The 13,135-nt window shown below is 38.3% G+C and overlaps 1 long non-coding RNA gene across 1 annotated transcript in view; it reads left to right on the top strand.

Moving 5' to 3' along the window:
• The first annotated feature begins 10,658 nt into the window (after positions 1 to 10,658).
• Positions 10,659 to 13,135, top strand: part of LOC146766908 (uncharacterized) — a 55,498-nt gene continuing 53,021 nt past the window's right edge. The window contains exon 1 of the long non-coding RNA XR_014956725.1: positions 10,659 to 11,971. This is a non-coding gene — a long non-coding RNA (uncharacterized LOC146766908). The remainder of the gene's footprint in view (positions 11,972 to 13,135) is intronic.

Genomic DNA, 13,135 nt, shown 5'->3' with positions numbered 1-13,135 from the left:
TCTCACAGCCACTTCTCTTGTAAACTGGGAGGAGACTTGCCAGATGGAAAGTTTTCTCTTTCCAATACCTTTCAGGATGAAGCTTTGTGGGAGTTCTCCAATAGGAAAAAAAGATGACAGAGGCTGCTTAAGCTGCTTTGATTTTCCTGTGAAATGCTAAGGGTGCAGGGTTTGCTATGTAATGACTAAATGCCTCAGACACTTACCTACATCTTTGCATTCCACTTTGAAACACGATGGTGGTGTACAAAGGCAAGTCCATAACCTTGGTAGATAGAGCTGCCCAAGAACTGAAAAAAAAAAAAAAAATTGTGCTTAAAACCATCTTTTTTGTGTCCAATGCTGCAATCAATATTTTTTAATATCTCTCATAATGACTTAGTAGACCTCAAAAGCACTACTCCAATGAGCCTAAGGGGAAAAGAACATTACTTTACAAGGAATTTTCTCTGATTATTTATTCAAAGTACTGCTGTGGCTGTGGTGTAAGCACAAAAGAATTTGGCAATTCAGAACTTTTGTTTGGATCTACTGACATTGTCACCCATTATCATGGGTAGCCTGCCAAGGACATTAATTCAGTCTTCCTTAGGAGGAACTAAGTAGTCACAGATAATCCTCAGTGTATAAAACATTTCTTAAAGTCTATATTTTTTTCTGTACCTTGAGTTTATTTTGATAATACAGACTCATTTCTGCAAGCCAAACTAGACACATGACTAAAATGTTACCTGGGCTTTACTTAGGTTGTACTTGCTTGTACCAGCCCAAGTTTTAGTTCTCTAAGTTACAACTGTGAAAAAAAGATGCAGATGCCCAAAATTCCTCAGATTTCTAGATTCTAAGAATTTTTAGAAGCATTGTCAAATCATGCTGATATCACTTGATCCATCCCCACTGAGATAATTTGAAAGTTACTGCTTCTGTATTGCTCCAAATCTGTGGGATGGCAGGGGCAGGGGACCCAAACAAAAGCAAAACCCAAAAAAACACCTCAAAATATCTAGTTATCTCAACTTTTAAACTTAACTCCCCCTAACTCCAGGAGCAACATTTGTGGATGAAGAAGAGGGTTTCTCTTGTAGCCAAGAAAGTAAGAAATAACTTCAAGGAATCTCTTTGAAGAAATTTCAAATCAGTTATAGAAAATAAATGGTGTTCATTAAACTGGAACACAACAGGAGCTTCATCTGCACATTCAAAGGCAGGATTTGTATCCTAATCTGTATTTGTCTATCAGTGTGGCCTGGGCAATTTGGAGTATTAATTTACTTTGAAGGAGAGCTTACTAAATTTATATGCTACTTTGGCACACAGTTTTCTGAGCTGGTATTCTCAGTGTACCCCCTCCCATGAAGGTTTTGATAACACCCAAAAAGAGATTGCATTCCTTTGAAATCTAATTGAGGGGTTTTTTTTAGTTCCTAGACATTTGTAGCATGCAAAACTCTCAAGATGTTGTCTGTAGGTGGCCATCATCTCAGAAGTGCAGTAACCCTTTTTCTGTCCAGAAAAGCTTGTTGGCTTTTGCAGCATGCCATCAACAGGAATATAGAGTATCTGCAACAAACTATTTTGTAAACAAGCAACTAATCAGGAATTATTTCCTTGCGTTATAGTACAATAACTTCCAATAATGAATTTATTCAAGAAGGCAGTTGTCTGTTTACAGATACTTCATGAACTGAAAAAGTGTTAAACCGTATTTTAATGAAGTATTAATGTACTACAGCATCTGACTTTGCTATGTCATTGCACTGTTTTGAATATAATTTAGAGTTATGTGAGAAATCATGGAAACAATATATTAATTCCAAATTCTATAGGCCTATTCTGTATCAGGGAAAGCACGTTAATGGTTCCCTCCATATGGATAAAAAAAGAGCTATCCCCTCCCTGTTCTTTTTTATTGTAAATTAAAGATCAAGATAATAAAATATGTTAGAAGACCCCACGGTAAAGATCTCTCACATCGTCAGGTTACAGATTCTAAGTGGAGCATCTGACATTTTCAAGAGATTCCTCTCTTTGCTTGGGTTTATAGGCTGGCCTTCCACATCCCTTGAGAACAGCTGGAGGTTTTTGTTCATGCAAAAATCATGTATGGTTCTGCTTTTTACAGAGGCTTTCATCCTGAAATCCATGCATGTAAGCTTTTGATTTACAAGTGAAAAATAAATTCACTTGGAAGCATATAGATGTACATTTGCCTTTGTAAGACTCTTCCTCTATAGGTTTCACTTAGCATGGTGACCATTTTAAGCTGTGTGTAATTAATCTGCCATGGAAATTAATTGTTTATTTATTACATAAGTATGCCTTTTAATAAAACTACTTTGTGAAAACCTAATTGCTACTATAGTAATATAGCATAACAGTTCCTCACATAAATACATGATTATTATGTACAGTCACTTATCTGTGAACGAGCTCTGCTACTACTTTCCTTAATTAACGATACAAAGGGCTCCTTCATCTTTGCATATTCCCTGGCTAGGACATTGATACTCATTATTTCCTAAGTCCAAACACTGAAACTGTGTCAAGAATGCATCTATCACCAGATGGGTACTTATAGTCAGCGGAATTTTCCACTGCGTCAGCAAATTCAGCAATTTGCAATTTCTGTATGTCTGACGTGCTTTTATTGGTGAAGATCACTCTCAAATACCAAGATCATGAGACTGATTCCTTGGTTAGTCTCTTCAGCAGCCAAATGTAATGATAGTAATTAACAGCCTGTGATTAGGAGCCACTCCAGAAACTCTTTGAATGTTAATTTGCTTCAACTAATATGCAGCAGTTCTGTGTAATGAGAACTATGCTATAGGTTCATCTGAAATCAAATTATTTTCCAGCATTTAATCATACAAATGATTCTCAGTTAATCACTTGAACAGTAAACCTCAGTGTTCTAATACATGACATTTTTCATTCAATGTATTACAAATATAGGTGATGATATGGTGAATCAAGTACCATTTCTTCAAAACAGGTCAAGAACACACCATGTGAATCACATAGTAACCAAGGCAATCTCATTTTATCATTTTGAAGCAAGGCATTTTCAACCTTTCCTTTATCCTCCACTTTTTGGTTTTTTATTCTCTCACTTTTCTTGGTGTGCTTTTCCCTATGACACCTGGAGTGTATCCCTGAATTGCACTTCCTCTTTTTCAGACTGTAGATTCCCAAGAAAACTGAACCAGTTGTTGCACTTGAAGAAGATTGTAAGGAAGCAAGGCAGAATGAGCTCACCTTGCCAGCGGACAGGAGAGACCATGAAAAAAACCACAGTGGAATCAGGTATTAGCCATGTGAGTTGCTGCATTCCTTGTTGTGTTTTACATCTGCAACAGCAAACCATATTGTTGAGAATAACCAAATTATTCCTTAGGTGAAGGAGTCAAACACATTTGAAAAAATAATATGCTCATTACCAAAATGTGAACTTGAGAGAAAAGGCTTTCTCTCATCTTCTGGCTGTTTGGGCAAATATGAATTGTGAGCAGTGACACTACAGATCTGGGACTGCTTGCTTTCTTCTTCTAGAAATCTGTACTAACCAGAGCCCCCTGCATCAGCATCATCCCACTGTGGACCCTGGGGCCACAACCTTCTCAGTGCAATTTTGTTGTCTAGTTCAATTCAAAACTGGGAGAAAGGAATAAAAGAGGGTTATTTGAGAGAAATATTTTGAGGTTATTTTTAAATTACTTTTTAAAATTCAAGCTTTCAATATGTAAGCACTCGCTGGCTTGTTCCTCCCCATTCTCGGTACTTTGTCTTCTAGCAACCTTACCCTAGGCATCCACTTATTCAGATCTTTCTCATGACAGTAACACTGGTATTCACCTTGAAGAACTGCAGCAAAATCCAGTCCTGGAGTGAGTATAATAAGCTACGACTTTAGTTGCAGTTGAGGCATGTATTAGCCCTAAATGCCTTAAGAAATCTTCTGAATTTATTGTAATTTGACTGTTGGGTGAAATTTTCCCCCTTGGAACTTAGAGCCAAAAGCAAATCATATGGCAACCATGCAGTCTCTTTTATTACTCCCAGTATCCTTGGTGTTGCACACAGCAACTTGCAACTGAAGCTCACACATCTGATTCTGCAAGCTGGCACCTGCCAGTAAGGACAAGTTTGCAGCTTATTTTAGCATTGTTCACCCAACACAATAAAGAGGGGATTTTGAAAGTCAGCATTCCTGAGAATAGATAGAATGAAGGGGAATGATTCTAATCTAATTGCAAATGCCCCGTTTTTAAAACACTTCTTGTCAATAAATCTTTCCATTAACAGACATTCTGGCAGCCTACAGCACAGTGAAATCAGGAGCCCAGCTACAGTTATGATATTACATTTCCAATATTCAGTGCATAAAAAAAAGGTGGAAAATTACATTGAATTTAAAAATGTGTTCAGTCTTCAGAAGCTTGTTTTGGTAGAACTACTGAGAATTTCTCAGTCTTTCACCATTCTGCCTTTCACATTGCACTTAACACCTAAAAAAGGACCTGTTCAGAAACCTATCTACAGACTTGAGCACAGGGTTGAAAGTTGGAGATTTTGAGCTACAATTATGTTTTTTCTGCCTAGTTGCTGTGTGTGCTTAAGCAGCTCATTTTCCAAATATACAGTGGAAGAAATAATGTTTCTCCATCCCAGAGATTAATAATGGTGATTTATAACTAGTTAATATTTTTAAGCATTTGGAATTGCCTATAAAGATGTAAGTATAATTATTTTTCCCACAATATTGCTTCTATCACTACAAACTTAGATATGGAAGTAGAGCTGAGTTCTTTTTCTAACAACTTTTGTATTGACTTTTTGGTTGCTGTCCAGTTTTCTTCAAACTGCTGTCAGTCTTAGGCAGGTAAGGGGTAGTCTTAGTTTTCTATTTCTTTACTGCTCCCATGTTCCCCAGCCCTTAATCTGCCTCCATTTCTCTAATGTTGGACAATGCAGAATATTGTGACCCCTCTGGATATTGAGAACTGGTACCATGTATAACTTATTAAGAAAAGGTTTGACTGACTGGGCCACACTCAGGTAAGTTAGTGTTAAATCTAACTCTTTAAAACAACCCAAAAAACCAGTTTTTGAGGTAGGTTATCTCATACACTTTTCACTTCTTTCTTATTTTAATTTATTTATTATGTTCAAAATATTTTTATTAGAATGAGGAAGCTCCATCTACTTGTGGCAGCTTTCCTCCAATGCTACTGTGAGATCCACTAGTGATGTTCTATAAATGCCAGCCAAAATCTATCTACAAGAACATCTGCTCAACAGTACAAACCTGATATAATTACCAACCATCATCTTTTATCCTCCTACTGGGGCAACTGCTCCAAAGATGACTTTTTACCCTGAACTAAAAAGAAACTTGCTGTTATGTACAAAATCTGCCACAGAAAACTAACATGGCTTATACACAGATTCTAATAGAATCTTTCAGCTACAAGAGATAACAAATTCCCAAGTAGCATGAGTCTTGTGGAAATACTTAACGTTGTTTATGTTCTTATTGGCTGCATCTGCTTCATACATTATTGTTCTGTGAGAGAATTTTTAAGGGGTGGCAATAATTATACAAAATAACTCTTTTCAAGAAATAGTCACATAATCACAAAAAGGATGTTGCAGATGCTCAAATTTGACTGTAATTAAGTTATAACAGGATGTCATTTATGTGTGTGTGTAAATAGGTGATACATAGGAGGAGATGGATACGAATAAATATACACAATAAGTGTATACTGTATTTGTTTGTAGGAAAACCACAAATTCACACACTATATTGTACTAATGCCAGATAAATGTTGCAGAAATCTTTGATATACAGCCCATACCTGTCAGCAGCTTTTTTGTGACTACGTACTGATACCTTCCTCTCTGGGAATTGTTTCTGACATTGCAAACCTCCAAGGACTTCCAATTAATCACAGAATTCTCTCTCAAGCGATCTGATAGAGAAATGCTTCCATTTTCCTTGCGCTGTAGAACTGACTTCCAGAAGGGCCATCTACCTTGGTGTTCAGTTTCACATCCAGAGTCTCCAGCTCCCTTTTCAGTCAGTGAAAGTGTAATGTGTATTCTAAGGGTAAAACTCTGATAACCCCAGCACAGGAAATGTTATAATTACAGGATCATGCATTTCTCAAACAACATTGGTTTTACCTCATTCCTTGGGTAGAGCATCCAATTTTGATTGCACCTGCATAACCTTGTACCTCAGCTATTTTGGGGAAATCACCTCTGTCACCCTGTTCTTTTAGAAGTTTTCTACACCTTCTAATGTTCATATATTGCTAATGGAGTTCTCACGCACTGTTCATGTAAATAATGATTGTTTTGCATTCTTCTTTGTGGGAGGAGAGAATATTGGTTTGACCAGTGTGGTTGGAGAGGTGCAATTTCATCCTCCAATCCACTGTCACTTTTGGAATTCTATATATTGTGAGGGCAGAAATAACATTTGCTCCTTTTGTTCTTTTGCATCTTAGAGTGAGTGCGTGAGTTATTTCTTGTTGTAGTGCAACACACCTCACCTACAATTTGCCAGTTATACTGTTAAAAAGGCAGAAATACAAACCACAATTATTTGATGTGCAAATGGAACATGCAAAGGATGAGGTTTCCACTGCATTTCTAAATAAATACATTTACAAACCACAGCTTAACTGCTGGCAGAGCATCATGTCAGCATCGCCTGCCTGCCTAAGAATATGTGCCTGTGGGACCCAAGGCGAGAGCTCCTTGTTTAGCAAACTCTGCTTCTATTCCTTTATGACTTCCAGACTTGTATTTTGGTTCCTGGAGATTTTGAACATCCCTTAGACCTTTGGTGGGATGATGTCTGCATAGCTGCAGCATGTAGGGCTGTGCTAAAATGGGCTCTTTTCATTGATTTAGCAATATCCCAGACACACAAGTAGGGATTCTTTCTCAGAGGTAGCAGAGGAAGGCAAATATTGGTATTAAGGGGCATTGCTTGCGATATGTATGTAATTCCATGCAGAATGGTGGTTTTTGCACATTTTGTGCTATATTCCAATATTGAGTTACTCCTAATCAACCCATTTTCGGTACTGAGGTCCACAGGGCTGCACTGTGCTGCACCATCAAAGAATTTTTGTCAGTGATGGTGACTTAATTAAATTATTCAAAGACATCTACAGTGGCATTTATTCACCTCTTCATGCAGTTGCCCCAGACTTTTTGTTAAACCTGTTGATATTTTTATTTCTATGGATGGCCTTCCTATTGCTGCATGTCTGTAGTTTATCATCTGAGGAAAGAAGCAATTGCAATGACAGAACTAGACCTTGTTATGCTATGAGTAATATTACATACAGTCCAGCACTTCTGGAGGGAATCTTGAATGCTGGTACTTTATATACATGATAAACAAGGGGAATTTGGTTTGTATTTGAGATAATTTATGGTATAGGCTGCTTCACGTGTAGCTGCTGCTGTGCTGCTCTTTCATGCCAAGATTCATTACCCTTAATGGGTTGGCTAACATCTCTGGGACTTCTCCGAAGGTCTGGTAAAGAGCCCTAAAAGAAAAGGATACAGATTTTGGCTTCACGTGTTTTTCATAAATGTTTTAGACATTTGGAACATGTCATTAAAATTTTTCAAAAGGAACAGAAGGAAAGCATATTACTAAGTATTTTCTTCTTCCTACTCATTTTTGAGTAATTAATTTTGGGTAATGAATTTTCTGCTTATTGAAGCATATTTTGCCTGTTGTTCTTTGCCTGTTGATTAACGAAGAACTAGCTTATCATATTTGCTCAGTAGAAGCAGCTTTGAGTAGCACTTCATATCTATTACATATAAACCTGCCTTCCTAAAATTGTGGTTTGTGCTTGTGAAGTAAGGCTATAAAATGGAGGTAAAAGCCTATTGGATTAGAATGGCATCTTCTAGATCCACTTGGCATTTCTTTTTCAGAGGGATAAATGATAGGGGAAGGGTAAACTGGGAGAGTCAGGCTGTAAGTACTAGTACACTAGACAATATACAGTCCAATTACAAAAAATGAGCTTAGTTCTGAGCTACCATGCAGTTGAGGTTTAATACATATTACCGGTGAGACCTGCCTAGAAAGCAATTCTAAGTATTTCTGTGCATAGCACATTTGGAGGCTCACTTGTGTCAGATTTTGACCTCATACTGAAGTGTGTGGGGCAGCCAGCACCAATTCTTCCCCTGCAGGGAACTGGCTGCATGATCCTGAAGGATTCGGTGAAGGTGATGGAACAACAGAGAACTGGAGAAGATCCTACAGGCTGCCATGGTCTCTTCTGTCTGCATGGGAGGAGAATCTTTTGAGGTTGGACACAGGGTCATTGGTGGGTGGTGGCTCAGGGACAAGCAGGGCCACATAAGGATAGCAGGAAGCTGGCAGAGAGATGGGAAGTCTGCACCTTGTCTGCTTGGTTCAGCAATGAGAACACCATTGAGTCCAGCCCGCTCCCCTGCTCTGCTGGCCCCCATGCACGGCCATGTGCAGCTCCTAAATCCCATTTGTGTTTGGGTGAATCTTCTTCATCTTTGATTGCCCAAACTCTTTGTGGATGACACACCTTTGCTAATAATCACTCTGGTATTCCCAGCTCCCTGCATTTCATTTGGGTTTAGAGTTAGTGGTCCTTAATTCTTTGAGTGAACCTTTGAGCCTCCACTACACCACTTCTAATATGGGATTCAGGTTTTTTTTATTTTGTTTAAAACAGCAGGAGGGACAGAAAGGCTGCACTGCTCCACTGCAGGAGAACCAGGGAATGCAGAGCCCCTTGGCTGGGATGCTGCAAAGGGGGTCGGGGAGATGCAAGGTTGCCCTTACAGCACTGCTGGATTTCCTGATTGTGGTACTTGTAGGCAGCAGGAGGAGTAATGGATGTAAGATGTGTACGAACTGGATGTTTCCTTTCTGTTGTCCTTTTCTGCTGGCACAAAGCCCTTTCCCTGAGACTGCTGTCAATGTAGTGTGACTGAACCTATTGCAAATCCCAGCTGGATGTCACCTTCAGTACCTGTACCTGTGATGCTCTTTGCATCTGGAGCAAACAAAATGCTCCACCCCTTAGAGGCACTTCATGTTCTCTGGTCATTTGTCTTCCATAGGGAAGTTCCTGCTTTTCCAGGGAAGTGCTGGTGTGTACCATTTCCTCAAACACTGAAGCCTGAATGTGCACCTGCCAGGCCTTCATCATGGATTCATCTGCGGTCAGTTACAACCTGAACCTTTCCTGAAATTAATCAAACCAAACCAGGTCCTCTCTTAACAGCTAATCCAACTCTTTGGAACGCTGATACAGGTTTCAGGCAATTCTTCAGTGCTTACTTGATCGCCCATTCCATCCACTTTGACAATACACTATAGTAAAAATACTAATTATAATTCTTACCATTTTAATTTGAGAGAGTAATTAGCATTAAAAAGGTGCACAGAGCGTATTTCCCCAAGGCTGAGGTCAGGAATTACTGGAAATATATAATCAAGTTCTACTCCTACAAAATTTCCAGACTAATGTTATTTAGATGCACTCAGTTGCAATTTACAGATTTTTATATTAAAAAGCTAGGTCAGTTGCAATGGGTGAGATTTGGATTTTACTAAAAAAACCCAAAAAGGTACATTTTTAAATTAATTATTCATGCTTGTAAGTATGTGTAAGTGAACATGCTTAACATCTATACACAGATTAGATTTATAGAGTAAAATTCAATAGTATTTTACAAAGCAATAAAAATACTTGTAGATTCTCATGAAAAACATCAATATATTTTAGTTTTAATAATGACAGTGTTTAATAAATGAGATCCAGATATCAGCTTTATGGATACTGCAGCATAAAATATTTTCTCACATATCTATGCATTTAATCTTTAGTTTTTGCCAGTCTTCTCAATTTACTTTTACCATTTCCCCAATTTTTTGTTTGATTTTTTTCTGTTTGGTTTTTTATTTTGTTACAATAGCTCTTGGCAAATTGTTTTACTCTTTTTTCTTTGAATTTCAGGATGAGTAGTTTCATACAGAAAGGTTATTTATTTTTGTGAGCACGTCTGGTAAGGAAATGGGTGTAGCTTGTTTCAGTGATTATATCTCTTGGCTGAAAAAGAATCTTGCAATCTACAGTCCTTGAGAGCTGTTGTCTTGGTATTTTCCTGTATTTATTCTGAAAATGCAATCAATGCAAACAGATATAAAATAATCTGGTTTATTTCACAGGATCCTTTCTTGCTTATACCAGACTACTAGCTTTTACCTGCTTCTTAACATCAAATGGTGACACAGCACTTAAAGAAAAAAAAATATTTTTCAGAGATAAGGTTGTCTTTTTCTCCAGGCTCCATGGGGTACAACTGCCCTAGAAGTGGGTATCACTGATCCTGTGTACCTTTTATGTGTCCTTCAGATTAGCACAGAAGTTATTCCCCTTTGCTGCAATCACCACCTTTGAAGAAACTCCCCATTTCATTCCTTTTGCTCTGCACTGTGAAGAGGAGCTCATAGCTCTCGAGTGGCCGGACATCTGCATGTGGTTATGTAAGTAAAAGTATCTGGAGTGGATGTTGCAGTGTGGGATTGGTGGTGGGTTTTAAAATGTACCCAGGTGCTGAAGCAGGAGGTTTTTGCTACTGCCCATTCAGCAAAGCACTGGCAGGACCCCTGTCGACCTTCTGTGTGTGACAGTGGGAGCAGCCCCTGCTGTAAATGAGGATCAGCCTCTTCAATTGTTTTTTCCCTTCTTGCCTTGGTGCTGTATTTGGGAGCATGCATTAAGTTAAATCTTGTATTGGCTCACTCAGCTGGTGCCACTCTGCCTCCCCAGAGCCAGAGGGACAAGCGGACAAGTAGTTTTCTGCTTTATTAAGAGATTTGAAGGTCAGAGCATCAAAATGGTAATTTCAATCAGAGCTAGTCTGGTTGCTCAGCAGACTAGCAGAGCTACTGTAGGTTGCAGATCTTAATTCATGCAGAGACTGTGATCTAATTCTGAGCACTGCTTCTTGGGTCAGATCTGGTTGAGTCAAATTGTGATGCACCAGCTCAGCAGGTCGCTCCTGAGAGGCTGCCTCCCACCTAGGTGGCAGCAAATAAAATACAAAGAAGAAAGGAAATGGAGACCATGCTTTGCTGAACAAGCACAAATTTCTGCGTTAAGGATTAGCACTTAGAAAATAATCCACTGTTCCCTTTAGTGTAATCTCAGCAGACATACTAAATTCAGTGTCAAAGCCTTTGCAGATACTGTCAAGTACCAGACATAGGCACTCCTTCCAAATGGATGGGAATAGAAAGCAGGGACTGGAAGAAAGAGAATAGATTAATTTTCTATTGTCTCTCAATTAATCCTTGTAGTGCCAAATGACATAATGTTAACTACAACAGGAGATATTGTTAGGAAGTCACATTTTTATCCAAAAAGGAAAGAGGATTGCAATGGCTTGTTTTCAGATGTAAATATAACACTTTTCCCTGACAGTATAATAACTAACAAGGATTTGTAGGCCTTTGAAGGAATAGCAGTATTTTTTAAACAAATAAAGATGAGTTTTTAGACCCTTACTATAGCCTTCCCTGGATGCATAGGTCTGTGCCCAGCCCCAGCACACCAACAATAGCAGAAACAGCAATTATATAGCAACTGTGAGTAATGTTTTTCAGACACCATGGGTACTGTATTAGGAGAAAAAAAAAAATCCCAAGCAAATAAATTAGGAAAATGAAAGTATAGCACAGCACTTAATCATGTTGTTGTCTCATTTAAATCAGTGGGTCAACTCATTTTTGTGTAATTATGTGTTTTTTAAGACATGCTTGCTATGTCATGAGACTGTGTAATCTTATAATTGCAGCTATTCATTTCCCTAATGTTTTCCCTACCACTGGAAGAAAGAATGCTCCAGTTTTACTGGTCATGGGTGGCTGGAGTACAAGGTATGGACATGCTAGCAGGAGCTGGTAAGCACTGCAATAGGATGCACAACCACAGTCTTAGTTAAAAAATAACTGCTTATTGCTGAAGAGATGGTAAATCAGGAGTTGCTTGACTCCAGTAATACCACAGCAACCCTGCAGTAGACAATGAAAGTGGCAGGGTAAATGGCTTCTGCCACCTTCCCTGTACTCTGAAAAAGTTGAAAACACTGGAAGCCAAAGCAGGTAGGCATAATTATAAATGGGGAGCTCTGGTGAAGATGGAGTGCAGGTGGTGGGAGAACAGTATTAAAATGATGTGTTTTATGTTACTGGTGTCCCGTCTTTTATTTACTTTAGTCTGCTGGCAGGATGTTTTTCTGTAAACATTACCACAAAACACTTAAACAGGAATAAAGCAACTTTTATTGAAGGAATTTAAAAGTAGTCCCTGGAAAACATGCAAGAAACACCATGTGGACTCCACATCTTCTTCAAAGTAGAGCAAACACAGCAGGGATCTGCTACTGTCACCAAACCCAAATCAAAATTGCACGATTTAATATTTATGTAATTGAAAGTACAAATCCAGTTTGCTGCCTGAAAGTACCTCTCAGGACAGCAAAAAACTCATCTTCTCAATCTTGTAATAACATCAAATTAATCCTGTAGTTTCAGCATAAATTAGCAACATCAGGAAAAGAAGGTTTACCACATATTGCAAAATACAACTTTCCATTCTTTAAACTAATTAGAGAGGCAGCCACTAGCACCACTGTGGTTCTGCCAGCATTTCAACAATAAAACCCCCTTTTCAGGGCTTTATAACTTGGCTGTAAAAAATTAGCTTCAGGCTGAAGCTTGGCATACTGTGGTTCACCCCAGCAGCAAATCAAGCTGTGCATGTGGTTATGTGTGTGGTTTGTTGATTGTTTCCTAAATACAAATCTTAATTAAAATTAATTTTGCCACTTATTGGAAGACAATGATAAAATAAACAAAATTTTAAATAAACAAAGCTACATTATTTGGCAGGCTCTTGAAGCAAGTTGTTAAGAGTATGGAAGTTTGAGGTTCAAAGAGTACAGACTTGAGATGCTTTTTTGTTTGAAATTAAATCATCAAGGGAAGTTTGAAAACAGGTTATTGCACTTGCATGATGAACTTATTTCACAGGGTGTGATT

The sequence above is a fragment of the Lonchura striata genome, chromosome 7, assembly GCF_050655825.1.
Source record: "Lonchura striata isolate lonStrDom1 chromosome 7, ASM5065582v1, whole genome shotgun sequence".
NCBI lineage: Eukaryota > Metazoa > Chordata > Aves > Passeriformes > Estrildidae > Lonchura > Lonchura striata.
Note: the sequence above shows the minus strand (reverse complement) of the source record. Positions and strands in the feature narration are given on the sequence as shown.